This window comes from Haliotis rufescens, unplaced genomic scaffold, assembly GCF_023055435.1.
Source record: "Haliotis rufescens isolate VD_foot unplaced genomic scaffold, xgHalRufe1.0.p SCAF_106, whole genome shotgun sequence".
NCBI classification, from domain to species: Eukaryota; Metazoa; Mollusca; class Gastropoda; order Lepetellida; family Haliotidae; genus Haliotis; species Haliotis rufescens.
In genome coordinates, this window is record NW_025963787.1 from 586199 (window position 1) to 607430 (window position 21232).

Genomic DNA, 21232 nt, shown 5'->3' on the forward strand with positions numbered 1-21232 from the left:
AAGGTGGCTGTTGTGAGTCCAAAGACGCCAGAAAATCCAAGATAACTATCTTTCTTGTGCTATATTCGTACTTTTCCGTGTCACCAAAGCGTTACACACTTGAAGTTAGGCCCTTCATTACACGTTAAGCTGAATTATACCTCCATGATATTAATGACATAATGTATACAGCGAAAACGTCGAGTGAGTGAATATGGTTTTACGCCGCTTTTTAGAAATATTTCAGCAATTTCATGGCGGGGGACACCAGAAATGGGCTTCACACATTGTACCCATGTCGGGAATCGAACCCGGATATTTGGCGTGACGAGGCTTTCAGACCGCCCCCGAAAACGCCGAAATAGTGCTGCGTCCGTAACGAAAGTGATAGGTAGGTCAGGCGGGGTGAAATAGGATTTAACGTCACGTTGAAGATTATTGCACTTATAAAAATATCAACGTGCATGCTTGTTTGTGTGCGTGTAAGTGTATGTTTGTGTGTGGCTGCTTTTATTGTCCAGACTTATGCCAGTTTACATGTATACGCCACTCAGACACAGTCTATGAACTCCGAGACAGCCAGTCCTTGTTTTATTCCCTTAATAATTTAGGGTAAAAACGTACAAAATAATCGTCTCTTGATATGTCGTGGTCATGTAATCGCTTTTCGGACAGACTCTCTATCCACTAGACTACATAGGTGGTCATAAGATGTAGGGCTTAACGATAAATCTAATATAATATTTTCTCCTCTCTCTCCTCTCCATCTAAAAAAAGGATGACCTTCTTAACCTCATACATTTTTGTTACAAGTAACAAATGCCTATAAACACATTATGCTTGAACCCTTTTAACACTTTGTAAACACCTCCGTGGTGTAATGGATAGAGCGTCTGCCTAGAGAGCAGAAGGTCGGTGATTCGATCCCTGGTCGCGTCAAACCAAAAGGTTGATACGTTGAAACTAGCTGTTACATCCTGTCGTTCAGCATGAAGGGAATAAAACAAGGACTGGTCGGCCCGGAGTTAGTATACCGTGTATGAGTGTGGTATGTTACACTGCGGTATGGTATATCTCAGAGGCTTAGCAGCCTCCCCGCCCTCACATACACTCACACACGTACATGCACGTAGCTGTATGAGTGCAATAATCTTAAACGCCATGTAAAACCCCATTTCACCTCACCTTTGTAAACACACTCATTAACCAGTAACCACACTGGCATGTTCAACTTGCCCTGCTTGCTACGTCCATGGCCCATATCAGCTGTCGGATGAAGCTTCTAAATATGCTGCAGGTACCGAGCATCGCGTCACACACACTCATGAAAATAGCCCTTTATCAGAGGAAAGAACTCCCTCGGGTGGTAACAGTTGTTCTGGCGGCAGTTTAGCCATCCCGACATAGAGCATGCATGGGTCATCTTCATGGAGCTGTTATCAAAGGTCATCGTTGTCTTAGTTCTTGATGACCTCGCTAGTGGCATGGTGATGTATAGCTTCAGATAAGGTAGAAGTAACTGGTGTAGATGGTGGACACAACTGGGAATACGCCTTTGTTCCTTGTGTGTATTTATTGATTAGATGTAATAAAGAAGACAAATTGAATTGATAGAGTTGACAAGACAGACACGGCAATACCTTGCTATGAATGAATCTGCCATAGTTTTGTGTTACTCGAATCCGTAGATGTGCGAAGCACAACCATCTTGAGACGTTGGGACTAATAAAATTGCACAACATGGTGCGAGCAATAGTTTGAATGTAATTAATGTATAAGAATAGCTCCAAATACTTTAAGCGTTTCACGTACACATTATGTGTATTTATAATTAATTGTATATCTAGTTGTTTACCTTTGAAATATTTTACTCAAAGGCATACAAAACCAGATAAGTGGCGTTCTCAGTAGAAACGGGCGTGGCTTTTACCAATTGAATGTATTGTATTTTAACATTCTAATCGCTAGACAACTTAAACAAAATCATGCCCCGTCGTGTCGCGAAAATCTGATGACCACTGTACTTCGTGAAGTCTTGAATATGTTTCTTTTTTTTTACTTTGGGTGTTTGTTGTTGAACGCAATGATGGCCGTAGGTAAATAATCGCGTCTGGACCAAACGGTTGATTGATACCGTGAGCAACGATCCATGGTATCGGGGTACGTATACACACAATCAATCATGTCACAGCGCCCGACCACGCGATCCATTAAGTTGCCCTTACAACCAGCATAAGTGGCTAGGACACTATTCTTACTCTGAATCCTCACGGGCACATACAATGTAAGAATAGTAATACCACCAGGGCATTGACCTATTTGTAAGCATAACTACTGAAAACAGTACAAATCTTGCCCAGTGAGTCCAACCATCACGCATGGATGCGGCATGCACAAATCATGGCACTTATGTCCAATAGTCAAGGGATTCACTTGAAGCGATAAGCGCTGTGGCTATAATGCATATGTCAATGTCTTGTTAATACAAACACAGAGTTGTCTCCAGGGATCTATTTAACATTGTCACTGTACAAAGGTCTTCCCAGAACGTTCATTATCTACTCCCATGCGGGTGCGTTATCGATGACATGGAAACGCTGATTCAGCACTTCATTCTGACATAAGCTTGCTCCCGAGTAGGGCTTTTGTTGTTGGTGTGTCATGCATAAAGTATAACAGGAAACACTAGTCACCTTCGTTCAACCTGATCGATTCAACGTTTAGGAAGAACATTGGCAGTAATGTTGACGTGAGCTAGCTGGCTTGTTGCTTGTTGTCGTCAATTATCATTTTGTACTGAATGATGATCTTCCGAGTAACGTCTAAGGCGCCGCGATTCGCTGTGCAGAGTTGCGTCCCTTGGGCACGCCAGAAACCTATGATTGTGGGTTCGAATCCCGGTTCGCCCCGATTATGTTTCAAGGTTTGTCAGCACCATACACGTGCTGGTGTGTTTCACCGAAGTGGTAAACGTCTGAGACCTGCATCACTTCGGGCTTTCCTCCCACATTAAGCTGACACGCCGTGATATGCCTGGAATACTGTTAAAAGCGGCGTTTAACCCAACTCACTCACTCTTCCGAGTAAAATAGTCGTAACGATAACAGCGTTCATATTGCAATACGCCTTTTTTGACATATGAATGTGAATATACATATATGGGAAGAATGTGTTCATTAAATGTACAGGGTCGTGTACTATGGTTCAAGGATCCGCCGATTGTGGGTTCAGAACCTATTTTCGCACCGAACTTGCGTTCGTGGGTTGATTTCAACTTCGGAAGGGAATAATTCAACTTTCCAATAGTCAACCTTTACTTTATATCTTTATATCCCAGCAGCTCCAGCCTTTGCTGTCATCATTTCACAACTTCTCAGGTACAATCGAGAATGCTCTTTCCACAAAAGGCGCCATACGACTCTTGCTTATAAGTTCTTTGATCAAGGTTACAACATTCAAGGCCTCAGTGAAGCTTTCAAAACCTTGACATGTGGAGGACATCCAAACTTGATGAACCCTTTACGAAACTAAGGTCCGATGCAATTGTACCATGAGTTCCAGTGTTTTTTTTTTCAGGTGAACAATTAACTTGCCTTCTCGTGTATTTGTGAGTTTGCCAGCGATGGGGCAGGACACGCCCACCTTTGATGATACACCTTGTATCATGACGATCTAAAAGTGATTCATAAACACATGCTTGTGATATGGTCGGTATCGTACAATGGATTCTGCTGTTTGTAGATATTTCATTATAGAAATAATGAGATTATAGAAATGTTCGTATCTGCTACACGCGACACGGGGGCACGGGTGGCCCAGTCGTCTAAGGCGCCGCGATTCGCTGTGCAGAGTTGCGTCCCTTAGGCACGCCAGAAACCTATGATTGTGGGTTCGAATCCCGGTTCGTCCCGATTATGTTTCTAGGTTTGTCAGCACCATACCCGTGCTCGTGGGTTTCACCGAAGTGGTAAACGTCTGAGACCTGCATCACTTCGGGCTTTCCTTCCACATTAAGCTGACACGCCGTGATATGACTGGAATACTGTTAAAAGCGGCGTAAACCCCAACTCACTCACTCACTACACGCGTCACATTTTGTAATTTCCTTCCAAATTAGGATGACATGCTGTGATATACCTGGAATTCTATTCCAAACGTTTTTAAACCCAACTCTCTCACTTTTTTTGCGACGAATCCTACGGGAGTTCAGTTTTCGAAAACGTTGTCTGAATCAATGCCATGTCCATACGAATAGTATTGGAAAAAACAATTACGATCACCTCGCCATATTTACACCAATACGACTTGTAAAATATGGGAGGAAGCAACGCTGGTTTATTAGCATTTGATCAAGTTATTTAAGTAATAGAGAACGCGACTGTGGTGAACCAACCTGACATCAGCCGTCCAATGTACATCCGGATATTGGAACAAGATCTACCGCAGTTACCGGAAGATTTGACAAAGTTGCCTCCCCTGAGACCGTTAACGAACGGCTCTTAACACCTATATATTGAAAGCGGATACACTGATCAGTATTAAAGGGATCCTTTTCATCGACATGATTGCACATATAGAACTGGTTCTGTCTGTTCTAGATTACACTGGCAATGTATGAAGGTGCCCTATCTACCTAAGTAGAAATGGGACATAACACTCAAGATCTTTAAGAAGTAATCTGTTCCTTAGAAAATGTGATTTCCTCTTCCCAAATTGCGTCCAAAGGTCTTGAAACTCATTGTGAACTTTCAATGCCTCGGAAATGAAAAAGGGGCACAGTAAATGTTCTTGAGTTCGAATACCAGAATCGCTCTTATGATTCTCGGTTTCACCAACATGGTAAATATCTAAAACAACCGAATTACGTTCGGCTTTCGCCAGACTTAATGCTGGGATATAATTGAAATAGTGGTCGAAACGGCGTCAAACCCAACTTATTAACTCTAAATTAGAAAATTAATAATAGCAAATGAATGTTTCTATACTATGCTCTCTCTCTCTCTCTCTCTCTCTCTCTCTCTCTCTCTCTCTCTCTCTCTCTCTCTCTCTCTCTCTCTCCATTCACACAAATAACTTTCACAGCTATTTTGCCCTTATTTTCTTGCATGGACGTTATATATTTACAATCTTCTCTACAGATTCCTTCTACACGATCTCTGTTTATACCAGACCAAATCTAAGAAGTTCACGTGCGCCAGGTTTATTCCTTTTATCTAACATAAACAGAACGTATGATTTCAATATTAAAAAAGAGGTTTTTAAGAAGCTTCCACGGGCTCTATAAACGTGACTGTTCTCAGGACATAGTGTTAATTTCCTGGAGAAGCTCGAGAGGAAATGTCTTGTGTATTAATTTGCCCCCGTACGCTCATCAGGCTGAATGTAGTATCTTGCTTCGTGCCACAGCGTGTTTGAAGAACCAGGCGTGCAGTAACGGAGGCCTTTACCAGGCTCCGTCTCCCAACTTGGTTCTGAGACGATTAGTTGTATTGAGGGAAGACTGATGTATGAGCGGGCATGCTTGAAAAATATTATTACAAATCTCGTGTGATGCAATGTCTAGGGACAGAAGAATTTTGTCTCCCAGTCGAGTTATGGGTCTTTAAAGTTGCGATTGAAGTATGTGATTTTAATGTTTTTTAGTTTTATTCATAGTTGATTTTTCAATTCTTGTAAGAAAAAAACTACGAGTTCGTGTGCGATCTGAGGTTGCATTCCTTTTCTGCTGATCACAGTGCATTTTTTCCTTAATAGCATCGTTCAATAAGGATATTTAATATATGACATCTGTTGTATGTATGTTTCGTCCGCCTTACGCTGTTTAAAAGTATGGATATTTTAAGAAAAGAACGATGCAACTTCGAATGTTAATAACGAAGCATGTTCTTATCACTGTTCTAGTCTGCGTAATTAACTTCAGAAAATAATATTGATGAAAATAGCAAACGTTGGCCATGCGGACCTTGTCATATAAGTTCCATGAAAATCGTTATCGATATTATAAAGAGGTTATTGCAGGTACAACGGTTGTACTGTCTCTTGTGTTGACAAAGATGTTGGTTTTAATTTGTTCTATTACAATTTGAAATGTCTTAACACATCCGATAGACGTTTAAACGCGAAATATACTATAACTATAAACAGTTAGTATGTAATATAACTGTATGTAATGGCATTTTAACCCGAACGGTGTTGTGCAATATTTTTACATAAAGGGTATCAAATATGTTGCAGCGCGTGGCTGTGCTGCATCAAAGATGGCTATCCTTTTACAGGAATCCCTGGATATTATGAGATAACTTTCAATTTGAATATGATACGGTTTATGAGATAAATTATTGCATATTAAGACACGATCACCTTCCTCCGTCTCCACGAGGTGTTTAAGATTTATCTGTAAACTCGACGACATGAGGTTTATTTTCCTGAGAGCGTTATGGGGCGCTAGCTCGTTCGTATTGACTGAAATGATCGTCCTGTCTAAACATACACAGGTTTAAGCGCGAGTGCTAGTTCCCCCTACAGTTCCCCCTACTTGTGAAGGCCTTCTTCGTATGTTCGCGAGATACATATAAAGAAAAGCCGTTTTAATGCTGGAGCACATTCAATGTAATCTTTCAACATGACCTTAGTAAGAACATAACCGTTCCTGTTTGCATTTGACATGTTCTGCCATGATACTCAAGTAGCGCGTCTGTATATATGCAATTTGGCTTCAAATGGAATTCAAAAATGATTGGTTCAAGTACTGACATTGACAAGGTTGTGCTTTATGAGTGACGTGCATGTAAACTCATGGCGAGGGGTATTCGCGCTGGCACAAGAGACGTAACTATATCAGCTGTAAGGAAAATAACGAATCAACCATCTGTGTGTTTGAGAATTTCTTGCACAAACAAATAGGATTGCTGTCTCATTACTTGATGATATTTCCACGTCGTGTAGATGGTTATCTTGATGTTGTGTTTATTCTCATGGAACTGACATGTTTGGCAATAATAAGGGAATCGGTGCATTAAGACATCATCAATGGCAGTATCGGACCACCAAGGGATGGGGAGATATAAACAAATGTAATGCAGTAGACCTCTTAATTCAAAATGGCGGCACGTATTGTCTGATTGTAGTGTAAACAGAAGAGTCCTTTTTACGCGTAGCATTGTGTAAGTTCACGTACAACTATAGTAAAGTATTGTAAACGGTCTAAGCTCCTAACTAATATTTATGACATTACTTCCTACCTCAGACCAGTTTTATATGAGACGAAAATCGGAGTAGTTTCGCTTTATCCTTTTCGCGTGAAAATATGAAAGGTCAATGCCTGAGACTTAGACTGACACTTAGTGCATGAAAACATTTCTTTAAAATATTTTGATTTTTTTTCTCCATTGAACCTTTTCTTGGTTTAGTTTGATCAAGACTTGGCAGTCCTTTTAGTTGACGATAATTTATATAATTATAACAAAATTTCATAACCAAAACTGCACTAACGTACATAAACATACTACAGACCAGATGGTTCTTGAAATAAATCTTAAAATGTTGTATTCATAAAGCTTTTTTCTTATAAAGTCAACATCAAATATGACGAAGTCCCTGATGGGTCTTTTAGCATCAATTGTACAAATACGTTAAAACTTTCAGAAAAAAACGGTTTACTTATATGAATACTAACACGAATGTATTCACATCAGTACGATACGCACGTGAATGCAATAACGTCGTTATTGTTCACATTATAGTTTTAACTGTAGAGACGTAGTTATGCTAGTACTGAAGCTAATATTGTCAACATAACGTCACAATCGTAGGTAGTTGCGTCATCATCTATCGTGACGTCACAGCACATATTTTAACAAGTATTGAGCACGCGTATTACACGAGAGCTTCTTATGCATTTGTCTCGATCCATTTTGATAATAAACGTATAGGTACATTTTATAATCTTCTTACAGTGAATGTCAAATTGATCAAGGACATATTTCGGATACTGGATGTAGCCGATAGAGAAAACGATGTGAAAATTGTATCGAGAGTGAACATAGTGATAAGGTCTACGTAAGATTACAATGTTAAAGATAAGGTAAGGAGAGTCGATTACAGTAAACTGCCTATTTACCGAAGTCGGAAAGAATAAAAAACAGTCAACGATAACAAAGTACAGTGTAAACACGACAAAACCCTTTGCACAAGAAATCTTTGCTGAAAGCAGAATATTCCGATGACCAGGTTTTCCAATATAGGTTAGCGGATCTTGCCCTACCGATGGCAACCGTAACAAACACATGCAAAGGCAAGGCAATTGTTCAGCTGAAAAAAACCGGGAAAACATGTATGGTACAAGTCAAATTCTGGAAATGCATTAGACGTCATTTTTGTCTGAAGAAAAAACAGTATCTTCACCAAAGTTTAACAGGTATGCCTCGGAGGGCATGGTAATTCATGTTGTAAACATATTATCGAAACATTTCAGAAATTTGAGTCACATTATTATTTAATAACATACCGTTTGTCTACTTTTTGAAAAAGCAAGGACAGTCTAAGCAGCCAAATTATCGTGTTTCCAGCGTAACGAGGATCGATTAAACGTGTTCCCGTTGAATCCAAGAATGTAGCTAACATTCCCTCTCTGTATGTACCTAAATCAAACCATCTTCTGCAACTGACATCCGCTCTACTGTGACGTGATGAACCACGGTGACCACGCCAATCCAATATCCCTTTCCTTGCTCCTAATCTCTCGGAAATGATCATGTGGAAACGGAGGCTACTTCCCAAATCAAAGCAGCCACCGTAATCCCATCTTGATCCTTATCATCATCCAGCAGTCATTTCATTTCCACCTGGTTGAATGAGTTCTTCACCCTCCCGCCAGCTGTTGTGGAACACGCGGTTCTCATGATACTGCATGTGTGTACACATTATGATCCGTGCATATATGATACTCTCTTAACAAGAAATATGCCAATTTGATTTATTAGTAAATGACGTAGTGACAGTTTTGAACTACTACCAATACCTGTACAAATACTAATCATCATTATATGAATATGAATATGAGTATGATGATGATGATGATGATGATGATGATGATGATGAAATTTGAAAACATTTATACAAATTGCTAAAAGCATTCCCAGCTCCCTGGGAATTATACTATGTTATATAAATCCTCATCTACATGGAGCGTATACTAAAATGGAACCAACTGATATACGTATGTAAATATGTGTGCTTTCAGTCAACTTCGAGATAGGCGATATTTATATCAGTTGAGACGCGACGCGATTCATTTAAAAGATGAAACGTAATGTATCACATTTGTAAATATTGCAAACATCTTTCGTGCCCATCGTTATGTTCATATGACTTACAGGATTGTAATTTATTAAGGATAGATACGTTGAAGTTTTAAGTGAGACAAATTACAAATGAGTGACTAATAAATTCTAACATTAAGAACAGGTAAAACAGAGATAGTGATATTGGGCACGTTAAGTATTTAACGTGTAGGGTATGAGAGGCAACACTACATGGCTCCACGCCGAGTATGTTATTTTTACAGTATACGATAAGGCCTACGTGCTTCTGCTTAAGGAGTGTACGCTGCAAAAACTATTTTCTGCCGGTTTATCAGGAAGGTCAGATACCTTGACGTGGAAATGGACTTTTTATAGCATCGTACAAGCACAGCATTGATATTTGACAGCCATCGGAAATTCCAAACATAAGATTTCAAAATAAATGTAAATGTATACGTCTCATGAAATATTTGCGATAGGGGCGCTGGATCGCGGCAGGAAAAAGCAGGTGTTTGAACACATAAGACACTTATAGCCATACTGATCACGTATAGGACATAATGAGCTTTTTCCGTTGCTCACGTCGAGTTTGGAATGCATCATTCTCATTAAAGCCTCTCCGTGACCTCACGTCGAGATATTTTATCTTCCACCTAGCTTACACAGACATGCAAACATAATGTGTTGAATATTGGGATTATTTGTATTTTGTAAGTTTAAACTGCTGTACTATACTGAACCGCAAAAGAAACGTCACCCCAAGTAACATTGCATGAAAGGGTGTCATTTAAATATCTGGGTAATTTTTGTCAAAGTTTCTAAAATTTAACTTTACCTTGTCCGTAAAAATGAAATTTGATGATAAAAAACAAAGCAGACGACAATAAAACCGATCGCCCAAACGCACCGCGGCAATGGCCATGGTAACCCGATGCACGTGAGTTCCGTGTAAATTGAAATGCACATACGTTCCCTCATTTCTTGCCCTATACAAATCGACCAAGATCGGATAACATTCATCCGTTATTTAATTGCTTCCACATGCCGAGATTAACAAGAAATCAGCGACACCAAGCCCTTGGACGGTTGCAAGCTGGACAAACCGCCCGGCAAGTATTTCAAGTCCACGTAAGGATACAGGTTCCAAAAACGGTACCAGACCACAAACACTACAGATGACCGACCACGTAGTAGAAGACCAAGGGTCACCACCCGACGTCAGGATCGTCAGATTGTGCGACAGCATCTTCAAGATCGCTTTCTTACTGCTGCGGAAACTGCTCGGCAGACCATGGGGACACACCAGCGACACATTAGTGCGGACACCGTGCGTCGACGATTGACGAGCAGATACCTCCACTGTCACAGGCCACACCGATGACCCATTCTGACACCACGTCATCGCCGGGACCGTCTTCAGTGGGCAACACAGCACCAGCATTGGTGCCACCAGCATTTGGAAAGAGTCCTCTTCTCAGACGAGAGCCGTTATTGTATCTCAACAGCAGATGGCAGAGAGAGAGAGAGAGTCTGGCGATGCCGTGGGGAACGTTATTCGGATGCTTGTGTTATTGAGAGAGACTCGTGCGATGGTCCGAGCATCATGGTGTGGGGTGGAATGGGTTTTGCACAGAGTGTCGGCCCTGTGGTCTTGCAGAACATCGGTCCAGAGAGAGGCAATGGTGTCGCGGCAGCTCGGTACATTGATCAAGTCTTGAGACCACACGCCATACCTCATTTGGCCCGTCGTCGCAACCACGAGTTTCAGCATGATAACGCCCGTGCCAACACTGCGAGAGCAACAGGAGACTTCCTCCAGCAGAATGACATCAGAACCATGCAGTGGTCTGCCCTCAGTCCCGATTTAAATCCAATTGAGCACATGTGGGACGAGATTCAAAGACGGCTGAATGACGTCCGACCAAGGCCGACAACTGCAGCTGAATTGCGACAGGCGTTCCTCAGAGTTTGGGCTCACGTGCCTATGGCCTTCATCAACCGCCTCATCCATTCCATGTATCGACGTTGCACGGCAGTCATCAATGCACATGGCGGACACACGAGATACTGACTTGTGATGCCATTTTCTCAGAGACTAGTGTTGTGTTTCACTTAAGAACATTTGACACTTTAATTACAACCTTGATGATGAGTTTTGCCAAGTTTCATCTTTTTGATATGTCTCAAATATGTTTACAGTGTTTGGACAAATAAGGTTTCTCATATATCTATCCATAGTAACGTTTCTTTTGCGGTTCAGTATGTGTTGACATGTACAATGGTAGTCGAGTGAGTGAGTGAATGTTGTTCAATATCACATTATCCATCCATGTGATCACGAGGCAGAAAGGCGACATAGAAAGGTGATTAATATATTATATTGTTAAATTCAATATTTATATTTATACACATCTATTTATTTTTATTAATCTGCATTACCAGATCGCAGACGTATATCTACATGTACAAATTACACAGAATACGTAATGTGTACTGATAGATATTGGCAATGAATATTAGTATTGGAGACGCAGCACCTTCAAAATTGCACATTCGTTTTCATTACTATCAAACACAAAACTGACTCTAAGGACGACATGCTCGGGATCTCATATGTTTTATCAATTCTTTGAAGATAATGCCTGCTTCAGATTCAAAGAACAAAAAGCACTTTTTCCTCTGCTTGCTTTCTTCCTACTCCATAAACACAGCCTTGAGTACATTTATATTGATCATGTTTTCAACCACCTAAAGACCTTGTTCCTGTCGTTGCGTCTTGCTGCATATGTCGCCTGCTGTGGTGATTAATGCGTATGACGTCAGACTATTAGAACTGAGAATCCCCGCCAACAACTGAAATTAACCGTGAGTTTGCGTTTTACAGGAGTAGGGATTTGTGCAATGCCCGAACTGTTTGTCTGCTGTGTTTGTATGTATATCCCTTCCTGCAACCAAAGCTGTGCTCTTTTTCGAAGAAAGATCGATATTTTTTTCTATCAGGGTATCCTTTCATTTCCTTTAAAGCGAAAGACTTTACGCATCCTTTCCCAACTAAACTTAAATCCCTTGCTTTAATTGTAAAATGGCAGTGAAAAGGAAACTTGGTTTGGAGAGTTTAGATGATTTACCGCAGGCAGTCTCTATCCTGAGGCAAGATCACGAAAAACTGGCCTGGCTAATATGGCGGGGCCACTCTTTGAAGAGCGTCTGAAATCAATCTCATTCCTAGCCTTGACAACTTCAAAAGGGAGCGTCTCTTGTATTTCAAATTTCCTATATGATGAGGACTTGTACAGCCTGAGCACAATGGGTAGGACTGAAGCAAGCTTCCTAGGGCTAGTTGTCGACATTGCTTATTGCACCGTCCGGCTGTGGAAATATCATACACCTTGGACAGGTTTCTTTGTTCCATGCTGATCCAAGTGGATCACGGAGTGAGGCACAAACAGAAGACTGCGTCGTTATATTGCCGTGATGGCTCTCGTCTTCATTCTGGCTTGTCATGTCGCCGTCCATTTCATAGAGTCTGGTGATTAGGTCACTCCACCTCTCATCCTGTTTCATAGTGTGAGGATGAGCTTCAATGTATGGAAAATGATTTGTTGAGAATGTCAAACGGGAATGGCTATGAGACAACACGCCAGATTAATTAATGCTGGTATTTTCAACCTAGGAAATACTAGTATCGTGTAATCGATACATTCAATATCATGTCACAAATCTTTAGCTGTTTATATGTTGGAAAATTAATGATACCTGCCAGTCAGTGCGTTTTTGACATATGGAGATACATGGTAAGATTATCCTAGGGAATGTCTATATATGATTCATAATTCATTCAAACGTACCAGTGATTCTTTAAACCGGGCATTTGTCCTGGCATGACACCCGGTGTCACCTGTCGTCATCTCAGATTTTCAGTGATTCGTTCATATAATTTTTACAGCTATTTTGCCTTTTACGCCTGATGGAATCTGATAATTGAGATCAGATGTTCTATGGCGTTGACGTTTTGCATTTATTGCGACGATGTCACTGGGAACTGTACGTCAGGAGTAATGGGAAGTCGTACATCACCTAGCCGATGCATCAGTAGAACAAAGGAAGTGTGAATCTGGTTTAAAAAGTAAGCAGTAATTGTGACTTCTGCGAATAGGACCAGGAAAAATAATCGTTACCATAGATACACAATAAAAAAACTATTCATATCATGCTTGCACGTGTTCCGGCGAACAGGTTACAAATCAGCTGAAGTTAAGGAGCGATGGCGGCGGAGGGTAGTGTTATGGGTGAACGCACTCCTGAGTGATTCTGCGGCACAAGGGTCCTATACCTGAATGAAACGAGGGTTGTAAAACGTGTGGTGTCTCCATAGACAAATGACAAGTTTCTGTTTACCCAGCAGCGAACGGGTAATATTGGAATGAAACACATTCTAGCTCCCGAGAGACAGTTTTGGTTGCATGAGTGCATACGACCTGTTGCATGTCGAGTAAATGTCATGCGTTTTGAACATGACCCTCTATGCGCTTAAGTGACTAATTATTTTCATTACTGTTACATTATTCATAAAATCTGTATTTGGGGTTCTACTGAGATTGAAAAAAATATTTGTCCAGATATATCTGTGTTTCATACAGCGTTGGGTGCTTGTTTAATCAAGATAGATACTAGCCATCTATCGAACCTGTCGCCCTAAATACGATTGACAATATAAAGCTAAAGCCCCATTTGTCAGATTAAGTTGAACGGTGAACGAAAAAGAAGTATATTGGTCTTATCATGTCACCTTTGACGCTGCTTCGACATGATTGTGTTCGTCCACACTGATATAGTCTGCTACACATTCCCACGTGACCCGTTATAAGGCATATTGATGGTGCTCTTCCTTCTTGCGGGAGTGATGAAGACAGTCCTGTAATGCAAGATGGATGCTCTGACAGTATCAACGAAGCATCTGGGCATAGTGTCAAGTCCTTCAGGTGCTACCGAAAGGATCTTTCGTTATCAATCTGTTTGCTTTGTTGGAAGCTCTACGCATTTAAAATATAGTAGTTTCAGTTTTGGGTTGGTACGCCGTTATTTTACTGCAATAATGTTTCAAGTAAGCATTCGTGTCTATGTCAATTGAACTTGGATTTTATTTATTTCTGCAAATCTTAAAATGGTTTGAACAGGACTAATTTAATTCGGCTCTAATAATAATAATAATAATAATAATAATAATAATAAATACTTAGGGATGCAGATTAAGGAAAACTCCTGAATGCCCATATCAAGGGCAAACTTCTGCCAGAGTACAAATGTAGACTAAAGAAAATCATCTGGAGTTCAGAGCTGAACGCTCGCAATAAAGTCAAAGCCACAAATACTTATGCTGTGCCCGTCCTTTCGTATTCCTTCGATGTTGTTTATTGGATGATACAAGAAATTCAGGGTATTGACACCCTCACACGAAGAATCATGTCAGACAATAGATCCCACCGACCTCGCTCTTCCGTCAATCGCTTATATTTACCAATTATGATGGGAAGGCGTGGTTTGATTAAGGTAGAGGCTCTTCATGATAGAATTGTTTTGTGCACTTTTGCACACATTTATTTGTCTGATGATCCTCTTGTGAAGCATGTCAAGACTCATGATGAGAACAACGCATTCCACAGTTTTCTAAAACGAGCCAAGGATGTGGGACATAATCTCAATGTCGGTGTTGATTTTGTTGATGGTTCTGTACTGCTGGATGGTACAGAAATGAGTGACAACCAAGCGAATTGCCATATCAAATTGGCCCAGACTCAAGAGAGAGGCTTTCTGAAAGACCACTGCATCGAGTTTATGTGCAGTGTGTTGAGAGGATCAGCAATCCTGCATAGTCCTTCACTTGGATGAAGTCGTCTGGCCTGAAAGGTGAAACAGAAGGCTTTCTGTTTGCTGCTCAGGACCAGTCACTTCCAACTCGAAACCGTCAATGTGTGCATCAAAATGTGAATATGAAATGTAGATTTTGTAATGAATTTAATGAGACTGTCCAACACATTGTGAGTGGATGCCCAGCTTTGGCACAGACACAGTATCTTGAGCGACATGATGGGATGGCTCGATCATTTTATTACCGACTTCGTCATGCTTGTGGTTTTGACACAGCGGTCCATCCATGGTACGACCCGGAATATGTAGAGGGCGTCATGGAAAATGATAAATACAAAATCCTTTGGAATAGGCCCGTATACAGCCTCAGACATATCCAGCCAACAAACCTGATCTTGTCCATATTGATAAATCCAATGAAATTATTTATATCATTGAATTTTCCGTCCCTTTTGACAGTAATGTGATGGACAAGATTGAGGGAAAACATGGCAAATATGCGGACCTCGCTTTCGAAATGTCACGCTTGCATCCCAAGTACCAAGTTGTCCGACTCCCCATTGTTCTCGGTGCCTTCGGTTTGGTACCTCCCAATCGGTTGACTGACATCGGGAGAGTCGGGTTTGTTACCAGGAATACAACCCTTCTGACAATCTGGGTAATGCAGAAGGCTGCAGTGTCGGGGAGTCTTTACGTTCTCCGAAAAGTTCTGGGTGGGTTTTACCAGGCATCGCTTCCTGGGAGAAGTCCAATTCGCTGTCTGGGCTGCGTGTAGAGGACGCATGGGCCCTGAACTGATGATGAGCATAACCAGCCTGACGGTGCCAGGATCACCCAAACCCTTTTTGCTGCATTTTTGTAAATTTTAATCTGTACATGATGTATCATAACCATAAGTTTATGAATTACTCTCCAATAGTAATAATACCAGGCGTTCACAATAAGGTAAGCGTTCCTGCTCCACCGATGGCACCATTACAAACACATGTAAAGGCACGGTAAGTGTCCACCTGATCAAACCCAGGAAAATATGGTTCAGGTCATGTCATCCTTGAATTCTGTTTCCCAAACAGCCAAAGTCGGATGACGTCCTAAATACACGTCAATACTAATGACGTATCAAGCTGTACTGGGATATATCGGAGCTGTGATATGCCCAAATATTTTATCAGGAATTTCATTTTCTTTTTGTTCTACTTCACGCTGTGTCCATCTGATTGACTTGGATAAAACCCGAAAGGTTGCAGATTGTAAAATATCGTCTGCCTGAATGATCTGTAACTTATGCAAAAGGAACGATAAATGTCTGCAAAGCACTAGGCTCCATTGATCTAAGGTCAACAGCAATTTCAGGAACACTATCAACTGTCGTCAGCTGGACTTGGTGGCTTCACCTTGGGATCAGTGATGTGGGGGAGAGGGGAGGAGGTGATGAGGTTAAAGGGATTTAGAGGAGATCAGGGTATGGAGAGTCTGTTACAGCGTTACATCCAGAGTTGTCACCTTGGGATGCCTTCCACTCAATGGTTGTTCTTGCTTTACGATCCTATGATTTGAATAATCGAAGACTCTGTTTTATTAGCCTGATTAACCCTTCAAGTTAAAAGGTTCACACATTAACGTGTCTGTGTGTTTTGGCAAAATGCTTTAAAGTGAATTTTATCGACAATGTGGACTGACGTTTAGAGGGCCAAAAGCTTTTGAAGTACCATGGATCATTTTTGGCTGGAAGTGTTGAGTGTTGCTTAATGAACATGTGAAAGGATATGTCTAAGAACGCTGAGAAGAGGTTGAAAGTGGATGTCAAAAGCATTGTTATGAATGATTGATATTGTAAGGAACCTTCATGGTTACATAAACATCTTAGTGTCAGGTTTGTCATCATCTTCGTTCCGAGCATGAGCTGTGATCATCCTTTAACGTTTGTCATGTTAATAACTGCGATTCTGAAGACATTACCTTCCTATTCAAACTGTTTTATCAGATATGTATGTACCCGACACCGAGAGGCGGGACATTTGGTCGTAATGGTTCAATGTCAAAATACATGTCATTATGCATCATGTGTATACGCCTGCTTGATTATCGTGCGCATGATCCTGTATCCGTCAAGACACTGTTTGAATCAGAACATTTATTCCAATTAAGGCCATCCTTTGAAGGCTTAACCTACGTTTCTGGAAAAGAAATCCTTTTGTGTTTCAATCTTTCTTCCTTAATCCAACTATATGTGGGCCCACTGTTCAAGTAAATGGACATGTAATTTTATCTCTTCCGCGACTTCACTTATGAGGAAGTTTAATCTTGTCGACTAATGAGCAGCGCAAATATCTAGTTGGATTCACTTTGGTGGTACAGGTTACCAAGTTTTGGATTAATTTTATGTCCCAGCGCAACTATATAATCAACTTGCACTTGAGGGAAAAATGAATAGAGTTTTGAGGCAACCTGGCTGAAACCTTGCCTGCTTTTAATTCATCTTCTTGGGGTTTTTTCTGGACATAATATCGATTCTTGTGGTTTAGAAAGTTGCAGGATGACACTAGTTTATCTCGCGACATGTTCGGGAGATTCACATCAATTACCTCGCTCTTCTGCCGATTTAGGAATTGTGCAATTTCCAGTACGAACCACGAACTGAGAAATAAAAACAGGATTGGTGCAATTGAAACGAACCTAGAGCATCCAATTAATCTAACGCTCGTTAGGGAGATACTCAGAGGTCGATGTCTGCAAAGAAGCAGCTGAACCTGCCATGAACACGTATGCTAAAAGTTGTCGGCATTTGAAACTGTACACACTTTTCCAACAATGTGCCACTGATTGGAAGTGTTTATGCTGTTGCACGAAGACTTTCAAGTGTTCTCGCGCCTCCCGTTGTGACTTTGTTAATGGAGAGAAGCCTTTGTGTGTCAGAATAAATATTACGTCAAGCACTTGTATGCAGCCCAAGGTTCCAAGGATCTCTGCCCGCTGCTTTCTGCTTCTTGACGTCTGGGGCAACTCTAGGATAACCATCATGGCGTCACACTGGTAGATTAGATGAAATTATTGGAAGGAATAATTGTGCTAGCTGCAATTAATAACTTAACAGTAGTACTATCGTTTGCAGTTTCCCAAAAAAAACTTGATATGGCGAACTCCAGTGTTTTATATTGGCTATTGCTAACGTACTTGTTCTTCTTCTGACTATAATGAAAACACGAACTCTCGTTACCTCATGCTGAACACCTCTAACAGAGAGTGAGAGAGAGAGAGAGAGAGAGAGAGAGAGAGAGAGAGAGATGCATCAAATGGATGCTGCTCATAGTGCAGACTGTATTATATATGAGTCAACGTCTCGTCAATTGAACGCATGGGAAGTAAAGTAAGAATGTTTGAGTGTCTGATGCCGTAGTCACCAGCACGACAGCTTTTCCGAGGGAGTGAGTGAATGAGTTGGGCTTAACGCCGCTTTGTGCTGTGCAGTTATATCACGGCGTCAGCTCGATGTTGGAGGACAGCCTGGAGTGATGCAGGTCGATGACGTTTACCACTTTGGTGACACCCACGAGCACGGGTTTGATGAGGACAAACATAAGGTGAATCTGGGATTTTTGAACACACGATTACAGGTTCTGTTTCTTCAGCTTATTGAGAAAACAAACATGGGAAATGCTGCACCTCATAAAATTGATGTGAAATGTGGACATTTAGACTATATGTAGGCATCCCCGTAGACACCACAATGTCATGTGATCCCCTCGTTGGTGATCTGTTTCTATTTGCAAACGATTTCTGCTGAAATTGGCAACATGAAAACACGGAATTTGGCCAAGACATTTAACTTAAAGCCCCACCCTGACTATAAATAGCCTGCAAGGTGGCGGTGTTTCAGTTTCGAACAGTGACTGACAACGTAAACACAAACGAGTGTCGAGAGAAACCTTTTGCCGTCAATCTTCGTATCAAAGATGCGCGCTCGAATTAATGATAATGGATAAATGCTATTCATTAAGCGCAAAAATACCACATGATTACGTTTGGTGCCGTGATGCACATTATGTTGAATGTGTTAAAAACACTGCTTCTATATATCACGACAGACGTATTTCGTTCTCGTCCAGAGAATTAAAGTGGAGGATTAATTTGTGTGTGTGTTGGACTGGAATGAACACATATGGTGGACAATCCACAGTTATATTTAATGAAGATGTGAAGACGACATGGTGCGAAGGTTGGGAAACCAAAGACCTACGCGTTTGTTTAAAAGCCTTGGATTCGTTTGATGGATGTCCATTAATGTTGAGTGCCACATTGGACAAACGTCCTTGCTGTCAAACGGCCCAAATGGGTGGGTGTTCACATATCATGTGGCGTCACCCGTTTACCCATCAACAAATGAAATTTGTGTTATCATGACGTCATATTGTCTTGTCAGGTCACTCGTATAAGCTCCGCCCACTCTGAGTGCGGTAGTACATATCGCAAATGCCTTTTGGAACTTCACGTACATCGATTATCTGATATCGTTCCATACTGGTCAAATGATTTGTAAACACATGCTCATAGTCAAGTTGGTTGGTTGGTTTGTTGTTTAACGCCGCACTCAGCAATATTTTCCAGCTATATGACGGCGGTCTGTAAATAATCGAGTCTGGACCAGACAATACAGTGATTGATATCATGAGCATCGATCCATGCAATTGGGATCGATGACATGCATCAACCAAGTCAGCGAGCCTGACCACCCGATCCCGTTAATCGCCTTTTACGGCAAGCATGGGTTGCTGAAGACCTATTCTACCCCGCTCATAGTCAAGTCGGCTTTTAATAGATATTTCTTATGATTATGGAAACGGTATTGTCGCTTTTATTTACATGTTCATCAAAGGTGACATTTGTTCGTCTTTCTAAATACATAGTTTACACTTTGTAATCTTTGAATATCATGCTGATCCTTTTAAGCCTGGTTTATATCAAGGATAGCATCGCGGCTGTCTTTTCTGTTTATCAATGTTCTGCCCCACGCCATGTATTTTGTTATTCGATCTCAATAATCCACGACGACCGAGATTTCTCGGAATGGACAAAAATATGCGCTGCATGGGAATCCTGACATATACAGAAATAGAATATGATAGATGACTCACCCGAACACATCGAACGCATCGATCTGACATCAGTGATGTACAGACTGCCATTAGACATATGGATAATATTGCAGGCAGAATTTGGAGTTGTCAGAGCACAAGGTCTCAACCACATTGCAATAAGGACAGTGGTGTTTGGAAAGAACTGTATGTTTCTTACAATGTTCATGTCTGTTAATTGCAAAAGCTATCGGCCGATAGCATGTTCGGATACGCAAGTCACTGGTTAGTTTTCGAACTCAAAGAATATGTGTTTTTCGTGATTTGGGATTATTGGGCCCCATTCACGGTTTATCAGCCTGTGAGAGAGAAGCCCGAAGTGATGCAAGTCTCAGACGTTTACCACTTTAATGAAATCCACGAGCACGGTGCTGACGAACCTAGAACGATAATCGGGCTAGCTGAACCGGGATTCGAACCCACTATCATAGGTTTATGGCCTGTCCAATAGACGCAACTATGCACCGCCAATTGCGAACATATTCCGGGCCAATAATCCGCCTTTTTGTTGAGTCCAAAACCATAATGGTGATTTTCAAAGATTTTTGATGGTACCATGATGCAAAAGTCTCTCAAGGCTAGAATTTAAATTATTTACTTCATGTTTATTTTACACTTCGCAGTTAGTTGTGCGAATATTTATTCACATGTTAGGCTTTTAAATGATATGAAAACATAATCGACATCACGCGTGTTGAAATAGTTCGTGTACTTGTGCAACATGCCGATGTGTGCTATAAATACCCGAGTAAGCATTTCAAAATAGTTGGCAGAATGTGTCTATTTACAGTGAATCTATTTTGCTTGATAAATATTTGAAAACTTTATTCTTCGCTGTAGTATTTACACGTATTAAATCGTATTATATTGGAACTACCTCAGTTCTGATCATGTCTCTTGTGATGTTTGTAGAGACTGATTAGGATCTATATATATCAAGAATGTTGTATG

General features: G+C 40.9%; 1 protein-coding gene across 7 annotated transcripts in view; it reads left to right on the top strand.

Moving 5' to 3' along the window:
* Positions 1–21232, top strand: part of LOC124115566 (potassium/sodium hyperpolarization-activated cyclic nucleotide-gated channel 4-like) — a 183568-nt gene that overhangs the window by 142827 nt on the left and 19509 nt on the right. The window lies entirely within an intron of this gene.